The following is a 19,382-nucleotide window of genomic DNA, read 5'->3' on the forward strand; positions in this document are numbered from 1 at the left end:
CGATACCTCTCCTAACGAGTTTTGAATGGGCAGATGCATAGGATAACAGAGGCTTATTAGCTTGCGGCTCTTACATCCAGCGTACATGTTGCCCGGTGAAAGATAACTTCAAATCTAAAAACCTGTGTGCCCCATTCACCTGAATCTCATGTGTGAGTGTGAGCGGAGATAAGCATTCTTCGAACAGATCTAACGTTTGACGAACAGAGGTCACCACACAGCTGTCCTCACAATTAAACAGAACCAAAAAATCATCGACATAACGAAAGGCTTTTTCGATTTTTGTATTACCCATCCGTGACATGACATTCCTGTCTAGGTAAGCCAAAAATAAATCGCTCAACAAGGGAGGGATACATGACTCTATACATATCCCGCTTTTTGCAGGAAAACATTTTAATTCCATTCGACGACAGTTGAAAGGTAAAGTTGAAGCAATTTGATAAAGTCTGAAACAGACACACCACATTCATTCTGGAACACAACGTCACCAAAACTACTAATGGCTTCTTCGATAATAACCAGGAGCGCCTGATGCGGAATAGAATAAAACAAGTCTTTTATATCTATGGACAAAGCCTTAAATGGGACGTTAGAATGTTGAGAAAGGTAGTGTATCATTTCGAAAGATCCTCTTACCAGAAACGGATCATTAACATTTAGCTTCTTAAGGTGACACTGAAGCCAACAGGAAAGAGAATATTGCCACGTGCCTTTTTCCGAAATAATGACACGGAAGGGCGATCTCGGCTTGTGGGTTTTTGCGGAGAAAAACATCCGAAGACTTGTTTTGGCTTCCTTGCATAATGCACTAACGAAATCATGTTATCATTTGATAGAACCTAGTTTCAGTTCGCAGAGAGCTCGGTTGAGGGCGGCAGGGTACCCAAGCAACCTTCTTGTCGCAGTCTCGGAGAACCTGCGTAATAATTTTAGCACCGATCCTCACAGCTTTGAGCCTGAGGTACATGAACGAAGAAACAAAACAGCCGTTATTCCGTACGATCGTGGAATATTAAACAAAGCTAAAAAAATGGGCCAAAGAGCAGGTGTCGACGTTGTTTTCTGTGCTCCAAAACGACTTGCTCAGCTTTGTGTCAGAACCAATCCTGCTGCAAGGAAATGTAGTATTTGCAGTATTAATCATAGAAAAAAGTATGCAGTTTGTTCGAAAGGTGTTGTGTATAAGATACCTCTGAAATGCGGTAGGTCTTATATAGGACAGACAGGTAGAAGTCTTAAAGTTAAGTTACTAGAACACAGCAATAAAGTGCGCACAATGCGGTTGCGTCCCGATTTTCGAAGAAACCACTATCTTAGCTAGGCATTCTAATGAATGTACCACACTTATCACTGAAGCAGCAGCGATTGCAGATGGTCACTCAGTTCGTAAGCCATCAATTGCATTAACTGACAAAGAACTGGTTTTTCTGAGGTCGCACATGCGCTCTCGTTCATCTTAGGTCATGAATTTTGAATGCATACTCATGTATGACGCTTTGTAGGTGGCGCCTTTGTCTTGGTGTCTCAGGATATATACGTTTGTTTCTGAAAACAAAAATCAGTTCGAAGTCAGCGCTTGCCTTCGTCGTCATTTTTGTCCCTCGTCTATGTATACGCCGTAAGTGACGATTGATACCATGGAATACCAACTAGCCCGTACCCAAACCTTGCTCCAATAGTCTGCCAGATGTCCCTCAGATTTATGATGTGTAAGTTCAAATTCAGGCAATGTTATAATTGTGCTTTAGGTCATGTTTGTGTGACCATAACCTGAAAGTTAGAAACGAATCTAGGGAAGACCGCATATCGCAGTAGCTGGGTGGCAGCACATCATATTTGGTCCGATTATACAAAAAATAGTTTTATTTTATTTGTTACTTTCGAAACCAAAGGCATTAAAGAGGGGAGTGAACAGTTACATCGTTTATATACAAAGGCTTCTGATTACACACTTTTAGCTAGGGTTTACAACTTCATGAGAAAGTTGCAAACTAAGATTGTAAAGTGGTAAATACAAAATACAGTTAGGTTACAAACATATAGTAAAAGCTCCTTCGATTACAGAATATTGTTAGCTAACGCTGCTCGAAATATTTCATCATCGTGAAAGAATAAGACTTCAGCAGAAAGGGGGTTCTATTGCGTGGATGACCGAAGAGAAAATGACTGCAAAAACGTTTTAGTATGACATGATTCGAGACAAACTTTATAACGGTGGTTGATTCGAGGTGATATTTATTGTGGCGGAAAAATGAGATCGTTGCGGAGTACTGAATGATGGTACAGCTTGTGAGAAGGTACTACACATGCGATTTTATGACGAGAAGAAAACGGAATAAGTGCAAGGTTGGTTTTCATGGCACACACTTGCAGTTATATTATAATTACACAAGCTGAAATGAGCTGTATTACTTTAAACGAGTTCATATAAATTAATTAGTTTGTCAATGACAGGATACCACACAGCGCATGCCTATTATAGTTTCGGAGGTATAAGGGTAGTATAGAGAAGCACTTTTAGAGATGAAGCGGTGGTTGAAATGTTACGGCGTGGATAGCCAAGCATACGATTAGCGTTGGTAATTACGTAATCGGCATGAACATTCTAATTTAGCAGAGATATGCACACCTAGGTATCTATAAGAGTTAAGCAATTCCAAGGGAACATTATTTAGATAATATGTATGCATGCTGTTATTCGGGATACACGCATCAATTTTGGTTCCATTAACCAATGTTTACACCAGTTAGCTACAGTAGCTAGGAAGACTGAAGATGATCCAGATTAAATTAAACGCTAAATTGCTAGCCCTAGGTGTGCACAACACCCTCGATGAACTTCTAGAAGCGCCCCTTATATCTCAATACGAAAGGCTAGCTCAGAGTGCCGCCGGGCGAAACATCCTCCAGAATCTCGGCATCAACTACGAGTCGATGCAAAGCATTAAAGTAGACATTCCTCACGATCACAGGCGCCATCTCAAAATTATTCCACTCCCTAAAAACATGCACCCCGAATTCCACAAGGAAAGGAGGGCCGAGCGATCCAAAGCTTTACATCAGAAATTCCACGCCTTCAAAGACGTAGTCTATGTCGACGCAGCAGAATACATAGAACGCAACTGTATGTCCCTTGTAGTGGTGGACTCCTCAGGTGAAATACGCGCTGGTGGTTCAATTCGCACCAGAAGCTCCGAAACAGCGGAAGAGGCGGCTATCGCTTTGGCAATAGCCTCCACACATTGTCATTACATTATTAGCGATTCCAGAGCAGCAGTACGCAATTTTGCGAAAGGTCGGGTCTCGGCTCCCGTAAAACACATAATAGACACCAATCAACACCCACGACCAATCCAGATCATTTGGGCACCAGCACACTCCTCCCTACCCGGCAACGATGCCGCCCACACCGCCGCTCGAGGACTTGCCAACCGAGCACCCGGACGGCTCACGCTAGGATCAGAGAGGGATCGCATGGTCAGTTACCAGGAAATAACTCAGCACTACAGGTTAGCCAGGGCAGTGTACCCGCCAGCACACAAATCGCTTAACAAGCGACAAGAAGTAGCTTGGAGACGATTGCAGACGAACACTTACCCCAACCCCGTAGCCTATCACTACTACTACCCGCACCAATACCCTAATACATGTAAGCATTGTAAGCAAAAAGCGGATCTATTCCATATTATGTGGTCGTGCCCAGCAGAAAATCACACAAATCACGGAATAAGTAATACTGAGCAGTGGGAGGCCGTGTTGCTCAGCTCCGACCCTGACCTGCAGGCCAAGGTCATCGAGAGAGCTGAAGAAGCCGCCCGGGCCCAGGGGCTTGTGGCTGCATAACAACAGGGTCATCCGTCAATACCTTGTTTTCAAATAAAGTCTTTACTCACTCACTCACTAAACACATGACTGAATGCACAAGTTTTGGCACAAATTGCATGAGTGTCGTCCATTTCCAGTTTCAGATGTTTGTTTCAAGCAGAAAATGTGAGCACAGAAAATGTTTCAGCATACCAAAAGCATGCTTTAATGACTTTCAGAATGCTGTGCTTTACTTTAGTTTCATAAAAACCATTATTCTGTAGCATTAGTGCCGTTTTCATAAACCAAAAATTTTCATGTAAGTTGTGTAAACCTTAAATGGTAGAACAAAACAAAGCCACTGAAATTGTGCAGGTGTTAGGAAAAAGTAACTTTAGTCATAATATCAAGTTGGATGAACATTTATGACTAAGAATGTGAAAATGCACTTGTGCAGCTTTTCCCCTCATGCATGGAATTACTATTTGGCAAAATATTCAGTTATATCTCTGTTCGAAAAAAGTTAGGGGTTATTACTATATCAGCTAAATTTCTAAAGAAAAAAAATTAAATTATTGGGTTTTACGTGCCAAAACCACTTTCTGATTATGAGGCACGCCGTAGTGGAGGACTCCGGAAATTTTGACCACCTGGGGTTCTTTAACGTGCACCTAAATCTAAGTACACGGGTGTTTTCGCATTTCGCCCCCATCGAAATGCGGCCGCCGTGGCCGGGATTCGATCCCGCGACCTCGTGCTCAGCAGCCTAACACCATAGCCACTGAGCAACCACGGCGGGTCTTTCTAAGGAAGAAATAATGCGCTTCCATGTCATTTTTCCTACTGATTGTAAGTCACTACCCAGCTTTTTGCTTATAGGGTTTTACTTCATTAAACACTTTATTTTAGAATAAAGAATCACCTTGTCTTCATATGTTCTTAGAAAAATTTAAGTTGTGAGAAATGGTACAGGGAATGTCACCGGAGCCAACGTTTCCAAAAGAGGACTTGTCTTCATCCTCTTGTCGAAACGTTGGCTCGATATCTCACTTCAAGCCTCAATCTTCCCCTGAACTTCTTCCTTGTTTAACAAATAAAGAGATCAAGTGAAACCCAATCAATGTGAGGAAGTTGGACCCTGAGAGGGATATGGCTTTCCGTTGTCAATCGCAAGAACACACCACTACAGGAATAAACTTAATGAATTGTGAGCTGATGCATGACATTAACAAGTGCTACCTAGTTGTGCTTTATGCTGTCATACAGAACTCACTAGCTATATCAGTGCATGAAAAAGAAAATGAGACTTCAACGGTTCACATTGCACTACACAACCTGACCAAAACAATACTTGCAAGCGGCCTACAGGTGAATTTTCTTTTGCCTGCAGTACTTGGTCATAGTACTGATTTTAATTAACGGTCATTACCTGAAGGGGATTGATCATTTTCATTGAAATGCGAACATTTTAAAAGAGCAGCTTTGTTATTGCACTATTGCGCCTCTGCAAAAACTTCATCGTGAGAGGGTAGCTAGGACGATAAGCGATGTTGAACACGAAGAAGGCACCAAGGAGCAAGCCCATTCCCTTCTCAGTGCTGCTGGTACTGATGAACTCAGCTCCGTCAACAGCAAGGACCACTCTATAGACCTCTCTCATGCTTGAGCCTGCATGGAACCAAAATAATGTTCTATTGAAAAAGTGATGCAACAATTTGCAGTTATAGTAACTTTATCCTCCTTGCACAAGCACACAAGCAAAATCACATTATAAATATGTTTACACGCAGAGAGCACTACTTCTGAGTTACCAGGTTCACTGTATGATATTAAGACTAAAGAAGGCTAGTTGGTTCGTGTTTATGTGCTAGCTGACAAGCCTCCTGTATGTCTTTCTGAGCTTCTTGATTTTACAAATATCGTTGAACAAAATCTGTCTATTGAGATAACGAAATATGCTACACTAACCATGCTGCGGGGAACAGTTTTCACTGTAATGCAACCAGTACAAGAATGCAGAAAAGGAAGTAGACGCACACACTGCCATAACTCACGACCATGATATTATTATTGATACTTGTAGAAAATTAGCCAGTGTATGTGTCTTCGGTCTTTTCTGTATCCTTGTACTATTTGTTACACTGAAAACAATACCTGCAATAGGACCTACCAACAAGCCCCAAATTTCTACAATACACACCTATGACAGCAAGATGGAGTGTCAATGGTAGACCTTCGATCACGCCTTCTGCTGCATGCTGGAAGTTCACAAGCCATAAGTTTACTAAGCCTCGCACCAGACACAGCAAGGATGGATGTTCAACTAAAAGAAAATGACACCAGAAATTTAATTTCACTGCACCTAGCTGTCATAGCAATGAGAGGGATGACCTTCCATGGCACATGGGTACAAAGAATGCGGGAGACACTAGGCACAGAAAGACACGATGATGACGAGCACTGTCCTCTTGCAGTAGGTGGGACCTTTCGTCAGTGCCTCTGCGTAGTGACCAAGCATCATTATAGCATTTCCTGCACGTCAGATGTTACATTTAAGATTTAGCTAGAAATGCTGTTTATGAAGTTAGAAATGTTCAAACTCGCTCCACGAAACATCATCTGAATGTTACAAATTTTGGTATTTGGTTATATGTGGGACATAGACATTACATGTGAAAAATAACTAAGTTATTTGACCCATGCAAGAAATATTTTTTTTTGAATATCCAGTACGTGGATCACGTAAACAGCGTAAATATATGAAGCGTAGCCGTCGTGCAAAGACATTGGCAACAATGTCAGTTCAAGAAAGTATTCAGCCAGGAGCTTGTGGTATTTTTATTGTATGCAAACCAAGACAAGCGATGTCCAACGATGTCCCTAGCTTTTTTTTTTTCCATGGCTACGACAATTTGTCAACCGCGTTTGAATACACGAGCCTGAACATAGCCCGTATAACTTTTATTGCCAAGCAGGTGCCGGCGGTCGAACAGCTTTAACAGTTCTTGTCTTCGACGAAGACGTGAATGCAATTTTTAGTTGAAAAAGTTAAGCCGCCGGCTTAAAATAATGTAAAGAATTGACCGATTCCAAAAATCTTTCAGCGCACGCGCCAAGCCGGGGCGGCGCGAGTGCCCCTGGCGGTGGCTGTCGTAACTAGACAGCGGGGAGCAACGCGGCTACTCCGGACGGTGTTGCTGCGGGAAGACTGGTGGTTGCGCTTGTGGTTTTTTCGAGTATGCCCGTTAATTGCGTCGCCTTCGGGTGTAAGAACTACTATTATGGAAACGGAAACTCGAGCTTCTTCCGATTTCCATCGGCAAAAATGTATGCGAAGAAAACGGCTCTGTGGATATCTGCTGTGAGGCGTACAAACCCGGACGGCTCATTATGGCAGCCAACAAAGCATGCTCGAATATGCGGGGCGTACTTCGTCACCGGTAAGTTTTCTTTTAAAAAAACCTCCTTGTGGCCATCGTGTCGTAATCTCCCTCTGTCAAACGTAGGCCGGCCGTCGTAACTCGTCAATCATCCGGACTATGTACCGACAGCGTTCACGTACAGCTAGACTCCGGGCGAGGCTGGTGTACGGCGGCACAACCGCTGCGTGAAAAAGGAAAAGTGACTGCAAACGTAAGTAGACGAACGTGCTGTGAAGAAAGCTTGTATTGCCGCCCTGTGGGTCACGATGTTACGTCACTATGGATAGGGACTGCGAAAGGCGCGTGTGAGTGTACGATCACCTCAGGGTATTTATTCGAGTTCGCTCAGCTCTGAATTGTTTGGTGGCCGTTGGCTGCCTTGTTACCGTAGGCGCTTGCATAAGGTACAACACGTCGTCGTGCCAACGTGAAGGTGGTTCGTTGTCACGTCGGCTAGCTTGTTATCGGCCGCTCGTATTGTGTTTTAACGTATGTACCATCGCTGGCCGTGTTTCGTACGTTTCCTTGGTATTCACATTAACAGGACGGCGCGAGCCGAACTACCCCGCCCCCGTCGTCCCTCTGCCTTTCCCCCTTCCTTTTTTCTTTGTGCACGCGATTTTGCACAGTGCGCTGCTCTGAGTTGCACGCAGCTACACTGTTATAATTTGCTAATGTAAATACAGCACACCAGTTATTTTATCAGACGGACGCACTAAATCGCGCAGTCAACTGTATTTGCTTGTAACACCAAGATGACATTACTTTGCTGTGCAACAATGCAGTCCATTAGCATTTCCGTTTCTGAAAAGTTAACATGACCTGAAACTTAAAGGCAGCAAAAATGTCTTATTGTAGGACAGTATGTAATAATCTGGGTATAACGAACTTTTTGGCATTAAGGTAACAATTTCTCAAAGTATCTAAACATTGTTGCTTGGCTGTATGTAAAATATCATGTGTATAAACTTGCAGGAGCTGCCAACACAGGTTCCGGTCTCAAGAAACAGAGCTCCAGTTTTGAATCCCCGGACACTTAGCGTACTGCAGTCAGTGAAGAGCAGCATGGTATACTTCCTATTTAACACATAAGTTTGGTTCATTGAACGACTTGCAACCTTATCTAAATGATTTATTGGAATCGTGCTTCACTGGAATAACCCTTGTGGGAGAGACACGTGCAATGGAAGAATGGCATGACAACTTCCATTTTAACCCATTCATTGATTAAATGTGCACATTACTAAAATAATGCAAAGGCTCTTTCCAGTCAACTATTTTCAGTTGTGTCACATGTCGTCGTAGGGTCAGGAGCCTAAATATGCCCAATCTATCATGCCAATCGTACTTGAAAGAAATAACCAGTTTAACACTATCATATTTATGATATCGTACTCAGCAACAGTACAGAGGTTCTTTTTTCACAAGTTGATGCAGGAATGGAGTGTTAACAGCATGGCAGTAAAGCTGTAGAAGTGTTACTGCAACTTCAGCCAGCCAATGGTGAGTTAGGAACTTCCGTATAGTGGCATATAAAGTCTATTGTGCTCCTAAACTTTTTAGTATAATGAAAACACAAGGGAGAAAAGATTATCTTAAGATGCGTCGCCAAGGCGCGACGCCTGTGCGAAATAACGTTAACAGAGTTTTTGAGATAACATTTAAAAAAAGAAGTTACACAAGAAATAGTTTACAAGCTTAAGAGCTTGTTAGCTGCTATTAATTTGTTGTCAAGGTGAACATGCCATCCGACTGTTATTGCAACTAAGTCACTGATTCTGATTTTAGATGACCCCGACACATCAATGCATGATTTGGATTGTAGCACTGCTGACGTAAGATCTGCTTCTCAAGCATCAGAAAATGGAAAGTTGGAGCTAATTTTGTACAACTGTTCTCAGACTCCATTTTTTGCTGATCAGTGCTCCAGAAAAAAAGAAAAAAGGGCGCATATATAAAACGGGCAAAATTATTTTAAATGATTGTGTGACAAAATACAAATTCGTTATTTTCCCAGAGGCAGAAATATTTCCATCACCAATGAAAAGTAGGGAAAACTGTTCATGACCTAGTAGCCCTGCAACATAATGTTGTGCAGTTGTACTGCTGGCTATGGACACCCACACACAACAGAGGTTCATTGCAATGTCTTTCTGGTCATTGCACTCATTATTGCTGCAGTTCAGTGGTGTTACTTGTACAACTCCTGCAATTTTACGAAAGTGCACATTGCAGTTTTGTAAACTTCATGTCATTCATAATGAAATTCTTTACAAGACGATACTGCATTATAGTGCTCCAACCACATATACCTTTGTCAAGCTTGTACTGCATCTCCGTCCATCTCATTTCCCATTCCAAGAACTTAAAAGGTCGAGATAACTTCAAGCAAATACGTTTTTCATACTGTATGTGCATGGCAAGCAGGTTAACCTGCATCCTTATGCAATGCAATGTGTATACACACTAAATAGCTGTGCAATCTGCCTTCCTGTGCCCATCATGCAGGTTCTGAGCCAGGCCCCAGCTAAGTGTGTTTGAAACATGACGACGAAAGTGAAGCAACTGCGCAGAAAGAAGTCGCACTCCTGTACCAGACCATTTCCCTACTGGAGAGGCGGAACATCAAGCTAGAAGAGTGTCTGTATGAGGCCTTGTCACGACTGCTGACGCTAAGCATGCTTGAGAAATCGGCAAAAGACTGTCTGTATTACACCGGTCTTCCTAATTAAGGTGTTTTTAAGAGCCTGTTCAATTATCTTAAACCTCGTGCCTGGGGCTGGGAAAAGAGAATACAAAGCGATGCCCGTGGCCGCCCAAAGGAGACTGACCTAGCTGCAGAATTTTTTATGGTGCTTGTGCGGCTGAAAACTGGCATGGCTGGAAGAGAACTAGCACGCAATTTTCTGATGTCACAAAACCAGGTTAGCCGCACATTTCCAACATGGATTGACTTCTTTGTGCTGGAACTTGAACGGCTCACGAAGTTTCCAACACGAGAGGCTATTGCCCAGCACCTTCCAAAATCATTCAAAGGGTTTGAGAATACTAGGCTGGTCTTGGATGCCACAGAAGGTCGAATACAACGTCCCTCTTCATGCCCAGCGGCAAACATTTTCAACGTAAAAGCACTATAATACTTATAAAGTACTAATAGGGTGCACACCAGATGACTATATTAGCTATGCTTCACGACTTTGGGGAGGATCAGTGTCGGACAAGGCAATTCTGCAGAACTCTGGGTTTCTTGATAGATTACAGCCTGGGGATGCTATAATGGTCGACAAAGGTTTTATATCCCCTTATTTACCCCAGGGAATAACTATCTACAGGCCACCATTCCGTAAGCCATACCAGGCACAGATGCCACCTGAAGCAGTGGAAAAAAACTCGTCGCATTGCATGTGCATGGGTGCATATTGAGCGGGCTATTGCACGCATCAAAAGCTTCCATATTCTTGATGGGGCATTTCCAATTTCTGTGATTGACATAGCAGAAGTTTTCAGAGTGTGTTGCTTCTTAAGCAACTTTAAGGCGCCACTAATAAAATGTGTAAACTAAATTTTAGTAAACATAACTGAAAAAAAGTAGAATGTTGTAGCTGCTCCATAGGTAGTCAGCTTTTTATAGAAATTGTTTGTCTGTTTTTAGTTAATCCTGACAAATTTTCTGTATTTAGCACAATAATAAAAACTTCCAGCACTTGTCATCACTCTTTAAGTCACTTGGTATTTGTACACTTTTATTAGGAATGCAGCACTGACGACCAGCAGGTTCTGCCAGACCTTTTTTTGAGACAACTTTAGTTTTCTCACTTTCATTCGTAACAGGTTTTGAGGTTGGCACACATAAAATCCTTCCTTCAGCATCTTGTGTGATACATACTGGCCTGAAGTGCGCAGATTCCCTAGTAGCTTTACACACCCTATGAGGAGCTCTGGCACAAGTGCATGATTCATAAAATGGAGTAGTTTTACATGTATTGCATCCCTCTCCTCTTGACAAAGGGCTTCATTGATGCCGTGTCTGCATTAAACGATGCCAATGCACTGATGCCCCATACGTTTTCATTGTCTTGAATCAAGACCTCGGATGGTGGTTCTTGAACTCTTTGTGGTTTCTCATCTGCTGGTTTCATGTACCGCAGTACTTGAAGTGCTGGGTAGCAGGCTAACAGGTTCTCATTTAATGATACGATGTCATCTTGATGTGGCGGTAAAGCAGAACTGCACGGTTTGAACTTCCTGTTTTGATGGAGTGCTCTTTTTATTCGATGATTATGAAACACGATCTCCTTCAGCGGCACCTTTGGCACTGGCCTGTTTGCTGCATTAAAGAAAACATGCATGGTTAGTTCTGCAACAAACAGTTTATTTTCTCATGCTTTACTGATGCACACAAACAAATACGAAGCCACTGTTGCTTTTGGTTGCTTCAAAAACTGAACTTTAGCATGTTTGCAGTGCAAGAACCGAGAGGAACACGTCTAATACGTACAAAATGTTCATATTCGCGAGCCGGAAAGTTCATGTCTTATTAGTTTTGTTGCTTCTGCTGCTTTAGAAATAAACTGTTCATGTGAACATGCCCTTGGTTTTAGGGTTTCACTGATGCATGTATTGGTTTACAATGCACAAGCTCGATACATTTGGATTATGACGAGAGCGCTTTAGCATGCAAGTACTTGCACTACATGATTAAAACTGTCATACCTTCTGGCGGTACAATCCACTAGCATGGCAAGTCCGTGCATGAAGGCTGTTTGTTGTGTTCAGTAGTCGCCAGGTCAGCAAAGCTCAGAAGCAGCCCTGCGACGTGCTGGCATGTCTCGCTGCGCCTATAAGACATAATGCCATAGGTTATTCACACAAAAATATCACACCTGCCTCGGAACATTTACGCCGTCGAGCCTCTCTGACCTTAAGGAGTACAGAACGTTTATTTTGCTTTATTCGACACACCGACACGATATAAAACAAAAGCGAGCCAGGCACAACGCAAGCTTTTAACTTGATCAACTTGCCTTCCTAAGGAAGCACTAACACCACATGGGTTAAGTGAACCTAGGCGCTGAACATGTGCTTATTACCAACGAGGAAACGGCGTGCGCTGTTTACGCCATCGAGATGGCTCTTCCTCAAACGTCTCAATCTAAACAAGCGTAGTACGCGCGAAGTACAGTGCGGCCAGGATTCAGCGCATTATATATATATGATGCACGAGGGTGCTGGCACAAAAATACGGCGGCGGTTACCGCTTGGCTCTTGAATGGGTGAAACATTCGACATACAGCTTTCGTAAAACCTACAAGATAACGTCACCACACTACAAAAAAAAAAAAAAGTACATAGAAGAGGGGAGCACGTTGCCGTCTGCCGCGTCCGCAATCTTTCATTACGCTAAGAAATTATTCATCGTACAAAGAAGTTATCTTACCCGGCGATGCACTGGGAATAAGCTCCGATAATCTCGCCCGCATCTTTCGTATACCACGCCGAGAGCACGGAAAACGCTGCCCGTCTTCATGGACGGCTTGCACATCGCTCGCACCAGTCCAACTCCTGGACCAGCCGTGGTGAAATTTATCATATGGTTTGCCACATAGCCTTCGTCATGTAGTGCCCAGCATCTAGGCGCCTGACGAACGGTCGAAGTGTTCGAGGACATATACTGTCAAACGCCGTTGTTCGTTACGGAGCACTTCGAGAGGCCCCATGTCCATCACGTGTGCGCAAACGGGAGGGGTATATTCTTACGGGAGGGTCTTCTTACGCACTCACGCACTGTTTGAAGCGAATTCAATAAAACATCGAAACAACGCACAATGCAGGTCGTACCGATACGCGGTGTACGGACTGCACGCCGGCGTAGGCGCTGTTTTCCAACCAAACGGCGTGGCGCAAGGTTCTTCGTTTTCCCTGCAGGCGGCGCTCACAATTTTGGAATCGGTCAATTGGTTCCGTTAATGCACATAGCATTCGAAAACCTGGACGACAGTTCTACATCCGGCTTAGATATTGCGCTCTCCGGCACCCAAATTGGTTTTATATGTACAAGGCTTTTACGTGCCCAGTCGCGCAGCTCAAACAGTGTCAAAATCTGCCTTGAGAAATCCCTTTGTAGGCTTGCCTTGGCAGCCAACCGTTTCAGGGTGCCACCCAGCCCATCACAGGCACTTTTTCCGTGTGATGTAGCAAAAAAAAAATGCCCTGTAGCATCCAAAGTAAAATCTTCTGTGTGGTATCAGAGGTTTGCAAAATTCTTTCTGTTCTTATACTGGGAAGCAGCCCCATCCGAAAAGTAGTGCACATGTTCTACCTCCGGCATGTCTACGTTATGTTGATCTATGAGCACCTGCTGACATAAAAATTGTAACAGCGCAAACACATGCAACCACAAAGTATCAAGGACGAGACACAAGCGCTTGTGTCTCGTCCTTGATACTTTGTGGTTGCATGTGTTTGCGCTGTTACAATCTTTATGTCAAGTGTGCACCAACTCGCCCAGAAAGAAGTTTTAATGAGCACCTGCTGACATGTTGAAATCGCGGCAGTCGTATGGTCGAGGCAGTCGGATATCACTACGTGCACATGTGGACATGTGGCTCTTCAGAAGAGTCAGTCGAGCGAGAGTAGACTACAATCTGGTGTACTGATGCTTGAGAGTTGTCCCAGTATATTAAATGTGGGGCGCTCTAAATGAGAAAGCTGTAGTTTTCAGAGAAATCCATTAAAACTATCGCTTCTGCAGGCATGAGAGCAGTCTTCGAATTGCACAGGTGACGAGCTTGGAGCTTGCTGACAGTGATGCGATTTTAAGTCGCGTATCATCTCAAGAAGACGGTCTACGAAGTCATTCTGGGTGAACAAGATTGTTTCCAATCAACACCACACTCTACTAGCCCATTGACGGACAGAAATACTTGCTGCCAAAGCCCGGTTCAGTGCAGGAGAGCTCAATATCAGCCATTTGAACGACGAATCTCCCGGGCCATTGCTGCATATACCAGTCATAGAGTTCATTCGTTATTTCACACAGTCATTCGAAGGAGGGAATCGATTGTCCGTATAATGCCCAAGGACTTCAGCATCATTTTACATTTTCCTGATAAATGTAAAGGCAAACGGAGTGCGTTCCCGGTGCACCGGCAAGTAAGCAGTGGCGTGGCCTCAGGTAGGCGAACTTAGAAAAGCCGCACTTCAGCTCTGTTACTTTTCGTCCATTCCTCGTGCACTTCCTTAAGATTCATTAGCAGCAATGTTTTTTTTTGCTTGCCTCGCACGACGTCTTTCTTGCCTGGAAGACAGACGGATGTATGTTCATCCTCATAGAACTTTATTATGCTTCTTATTCTGTCGTCTGGTGGTCTACTTAACTTTGATATGGGAGAGCCCGAAATTTCTCCCTGTTGCCTAATTTTCATAGCAATGCGAACTTGACTTTTCCATGCACCAAAGTACTCGGCAACTTTTTTTCGGGACCATGAAGCAGGCGCCAATGCCCGAAGAGACATTTTTTTCGACCGTTTTCTTTCTCGTACGAATCGATCTCTCACGTCTTCAAGAAGCTTTTTATAATATTCCGCAAGGGCGGTGGTTGGTGCCATTTCATAGGCTACGCTTTGCACTTGAGCATCCTTACTATCATCATTGGGCAAGGTGCCACCTGCGACGGCCGCTTCTTCCACATGGCGCTTCTGTTTTCTGCTCGAGGTCTTTCCAGTCCTATCTCGTGGTGCAGCACAGTCCGTTAAGGTGGATGCATACCCTTCAAATGTAGACTCGCATATTGTTTCACAATCTGCCAAGCTCTTATTGGCTGCGTCTAACTGCACCTGCATTTGGAAACACCTGACTTTACATTGTGGACAGTCTTTCACCAGGAACCAGCCCCAAGAGAGGCACTGCTACAGCGATGCCCAGAGATATGACCCAAGTTCTCCGACGGTTTGACCCATGGTCGGAGAAAGGATCCGAGCACATCTTTGATGCACATAGTGACGCGAACTTCTTAATATAGATGTAATAATGGTGTGCGCATACTGTTTCTAAACTGTCCTTGTCGCTTATCGCGCGCAACACCAGAAGACTAAGTTCACGTTCATCTAGGCATTCAATTCTAATCAGGAAGGTGTTTTTCACTTGTGTCGTCTTATGACAGTCTTTGGGTCCAAGTGAGTAGGGCAAAAGGTGTTCATTTGAAAATAGAAGAGAAATTTATCGATTTACAACTTAGCATGGGAAATGTGTCTGCAATTTCACAGCATGAAATGCACAATGCAATTATTTGGCATGTGTTGCGCCACAACTGTGTGCATGCAACTAGCGATACTGACGCTGCTCTTGACGTCACAGCTGCGGCCGCACAATCCTCAGGTAGCGCATGTGCTGCGCATGGGTTGTGCCAAACATGCCAATGACAGTGTCACGAACAGCCCGCCCTCTCAAATAATTCGTTCTAGAGCCCGTGTTTCGGGCCAGACCGTGCGGAATAGGGTCGCCGTTACCGCCAAGCTCACTATTACTACTGCTGCTGCTGCTGTCGCCATCGCTGTCATCGCCCGATTCTATGTCGCGTTCAGAAAGGCGAAGGTTTCGCAACACAGCACATGCCGCGACAATGTTGGCTGCACGCTCCGGCTCGCGGAGGAGGGTGCGATATCGTTGAAGATAACGGAATCGGCTCTTTAAGAGCCCAATGCAGCTCTCCACTACGGAACGCATGGCGCCATGTGCTGTGTTGTACTGCCCCTCGGCTGTTTGCACTGAAGGATGGCCGGGAACTGGGGCCAGGAGCCACGGCTCCAATGGGTAGCCACTGTCACCTGCACGAAGATGGAAATAGTACAGTAAGTACTCCTATGACGAGAGGCAAGTTGTCAACTGAGGAAAGCTACAGCATCATTCAACAAAGGCAGAGTTCGGAGGTTGTGAGTCCCAAGTAAAAGCATGAGTTGAGCATGCCCACACCCGACACACACTGTTAACCAATTTACAAGTGCACTACTCAGTGCCTGCCACAAGCAGAAGGCAATACTTGTTGGTGTTGTCAATGGCAGTAGTAGTAGCAGCACTAATGTGTGTTCATTTCTTCTGCTTCTGGCAGGCACTGGGTGCAGTAGGAGCACTAATACGTGTTGCTTTCGTGTGCTACACGCAGGCACCATAATGTGATTGTAACTTAACGCTTCGAATGTCGCGAATGGTGGCAGTCAATGTGTTCATTTTTTTTACTCCCGACTTACTCATGTGCTTGTAATTTGGTTAAAAGTTTGGGTTGCAGCGGACACGGTGTTCTGCGCTACTGAAGCGTGACTGCGCCAAAACAAAATGTTTTGTCTCACCAACGCGATATTCCCCGGGATTCACGATTCGCCCCGCTTGGAACCGCCGGCGCAGCCATGTCGTCCGCCAGACGAAAGCGTCGCGGTTCGACCCCGGTCGCAGAGGGTCCACGGCCAAGATCATCACGTCCGCGTCGCAGATCTGAGATAAAACGTAAAAAGAGAAAGTGCCCGTCGACAAGAGCAACATAACTCTCAAAAAAGGATCGGCCCCAGAAAACGTGAGGTTTACTTACGAACATGCAGTTGAGGGCGTAGTATCCCTTGCGGCACATGAATCCAGCCTCGCGCTCACCCTTGGGTGCGACGATGGCTATGACGCTGCCGTCGACGCATTCGATTACGCCGGGGATAGCACCGCGCCGAAGGAAACCCTCCTTCACGGCTGCATTCTCCTCGCCATCTTCGGAACATGGACCTACTTGTTGCTGGTCCCTGCGTTCACAACAGCCTCTGCCACCCATCGCGCGCACTCGCTGACCGTCGACTGCGACGCACGGATCGTCTCCTCGCTCCCAACGGACGCTTGGAAGCTCCCGGTGGCAAAGACGCGCAGCACACACAACACCTACCGCTCCACCGACAGTCCCGTCGCTCGCTCCGCTTCAAGGTCCCTCGCCAGTTCCTCGCACAACAACTGCACCGTTTCCTTCGACAGGCGAAAATGCCGTCGAAAATGGTCATCCGGCATGAAAAACGCGTCGTCTGGCTCTCCCTGTTCGCGACGGCGAAGAGCCACGGCCATAGCGATGAGAGGGGCGGCGATTTTTTATTCCTTTGGAAACGACCCTGCCTCCGGCCGTGCCAAAATTCTATGCCTTATGCTGCGCATAATGAGGACCTCAACGTCACTATGACGTTTGTGGTTGTCGCGGGTTCCTGACGTCACGTGACTCACAGACAAAATGGGCGCTGCCCGGTCATTTTCGACCAATGGTTGCGCGGTGATGGCAGCAAAAGGCATAAAAAGTAATAGAATTCCTACAAAATCGCTCCCCAGATTTCTGTCACTTTCTCTCACAAGCCCTTTCACACTCTACTTCCCAAACTTACGGATTGGGACAAATTATTGAAAATTCGCGCAAATAATGCTCCCAATTCCATATTGATTTTAGGCGATGGATCAGTCAGCTCCTTACGGACGTTGACAATCATACTACAACTATGCCACCTGATGCTCCCTTTCAAACAGCTGATGCCAAACTACTACACATGTGGCAAGCGAAGGAATCACTTTTAATGCGGTGGAAAACACGCCGCCATAACCGCAGGCTTCGCATTCGGCTAGCTATACTTGATGATGACAGCCAAGCATATACGATCCAACTAGTTATTCAACAATGGGGCCAAGTATGTGAGAGCATGCGTGGTAATCTCAGTAGTAAAAAGACTGGGCAACTGCTGAGACATTTTCTTGATCCCTCGACCTCGCGAGCGCAACACAGTCACAACATTACTCAATTATTGCACAAACATAGGATAATATTCCCCATCTTTTTTAGGAGCTTGCACGATTACACCTCCTTCCTGCCACAACCCACGGGAATTCAAACTATACAGGCGAGGTTAATGAACTTCTCGACGTCCCAATAACAGAGACAGAAGTTCGACATGCCTTAGCTTCCCTTAAAACTGGTATAGATAATAGCGCCAAGTGTAGATAATGTAAATAATAAATTACTCCGAAATCTAGACGACAAAACTATCTCTGCCCTCACAGAAGACTATAATCACTGCTTTCGTAACAGCTCACTTCCGAACGCATGGAAAACCGCTAAAGTAATCTTTATTCCCAAACCAATAAACCCTCTGACATCGCTAATCTTAGGCCTATTTGCCTCACGTCATGCTTGGGCAAAATGCTCGAACATGTCATGCTTAATCGCTTAAATAAATATACAGAAGACAATCAGTTATTCCCACCAGAGATGATTGGCTTTCACCAGTCGCTCTCTTGCCAGGATGCCATGCTAAGGCTCAAGCATAATCTTCTTACTATTATATTTAGTAAAGATACCCAAGCCATCTTGCGACTCGACCTTCGTGGCGCATTCAGCAACATAGATCATGGATCTATCTTACGTGAATTGAACGTTATCAGCTGTGATCGAAAAATGCATGACTACACCCACGAATGTCTTACCAATCGCACAGCTGTCATTAGTCTCAAGGATCAAACTTCTCCCCCAATTACCCTAGGTAGCTTTGGTACTCAGGGATCCGTGCTCTCGCCGTTTCTATTTAACCTAGCTACGAGGTCTATTGCTGGGACGCTGGCACAAATGCCGGATCTCCAATATTCTTTATCTGCAGACGATATTATCCTATGGATTAAGGGTGGCTCGGATGGCTACATTCAAAATACCTTACAAGAGGCTGCAGATGCTGTGGCTACAAGAGCCGGGTTCAGGAACCTCGTGTGCTCGCCCGCCAAATCTGAGCTGCTATTTCTATCCGCAAATAAACGTGAGACGCCCAACATTCAGATTAACATTAACGGGAAGCAAGTTCCCTAGTAGACAAAATCCGTGTATTTGGCATGCTTTTTCAACCTAACCGACTCAATACGTATACACTTCAATCGGTTACCGCCAGCGTAGGCCACACCACACGGATTATAAGGGTGTGCAATAAGCATGGAGGTCTCGGCGAGGCAGAATTGCTAAGTCTGGTACAAGCGTTTTCCGTCAGTAAAATCATTCTCCCTGCCTTATCTCCACTTAACTAGGGCCGAGGAAGATAAAGTTAACTCACTGATACGCTGAATGTACAAATTTGCCTTTGGAATGCCAAGTAGAGCCACCAATGA

General features: G+C 44.7%; 1 long non-coding RNA gene and 1 pseudogene across 1 annotated transcript in view; one reads left to right on the plus strand and one right to left on the minus strand.

Annotated features, from left to right (window-relative positions):
• LOC140216010 (uncharacterized) overlaps positions 1-14,949 on the minus strand; it is a 302,742-nt gene extending 287,793 nt beyond the window's left edge. Inside the window, exon 1 of the long non-coding RNA XR_011892654.1 lies at positions 14,858-14,949. This is a non-coding gene — a long non-coding RNA (uncharacterized lncRNA). The remainder of the gene's footprint in view (positions 1-14,857) is intronic.
• On the plus strand, positions 9,993-10,821 carry LOC140216009 (uncharacterized; annotated as a pseudogene).
• Positions 14,950-19,382: the final 4,433 nt, after the last annotated feature.

This window comes from Dermacentor andersoni, chromosome 2, assembly GCF_023375885.2.
Source record: "Dermacentor andersoni chromosome 2, qqDerAnde1_hic_scaffold, whole genome shotgun sequence".
In the NCBI taxonomy this organism is placed as follows: Eukaryota; Metazoa; Arthropoda; class Arachnida; order Ixodida; family Ixodidae; genus Dermacentor; species Dermacentor andersoni.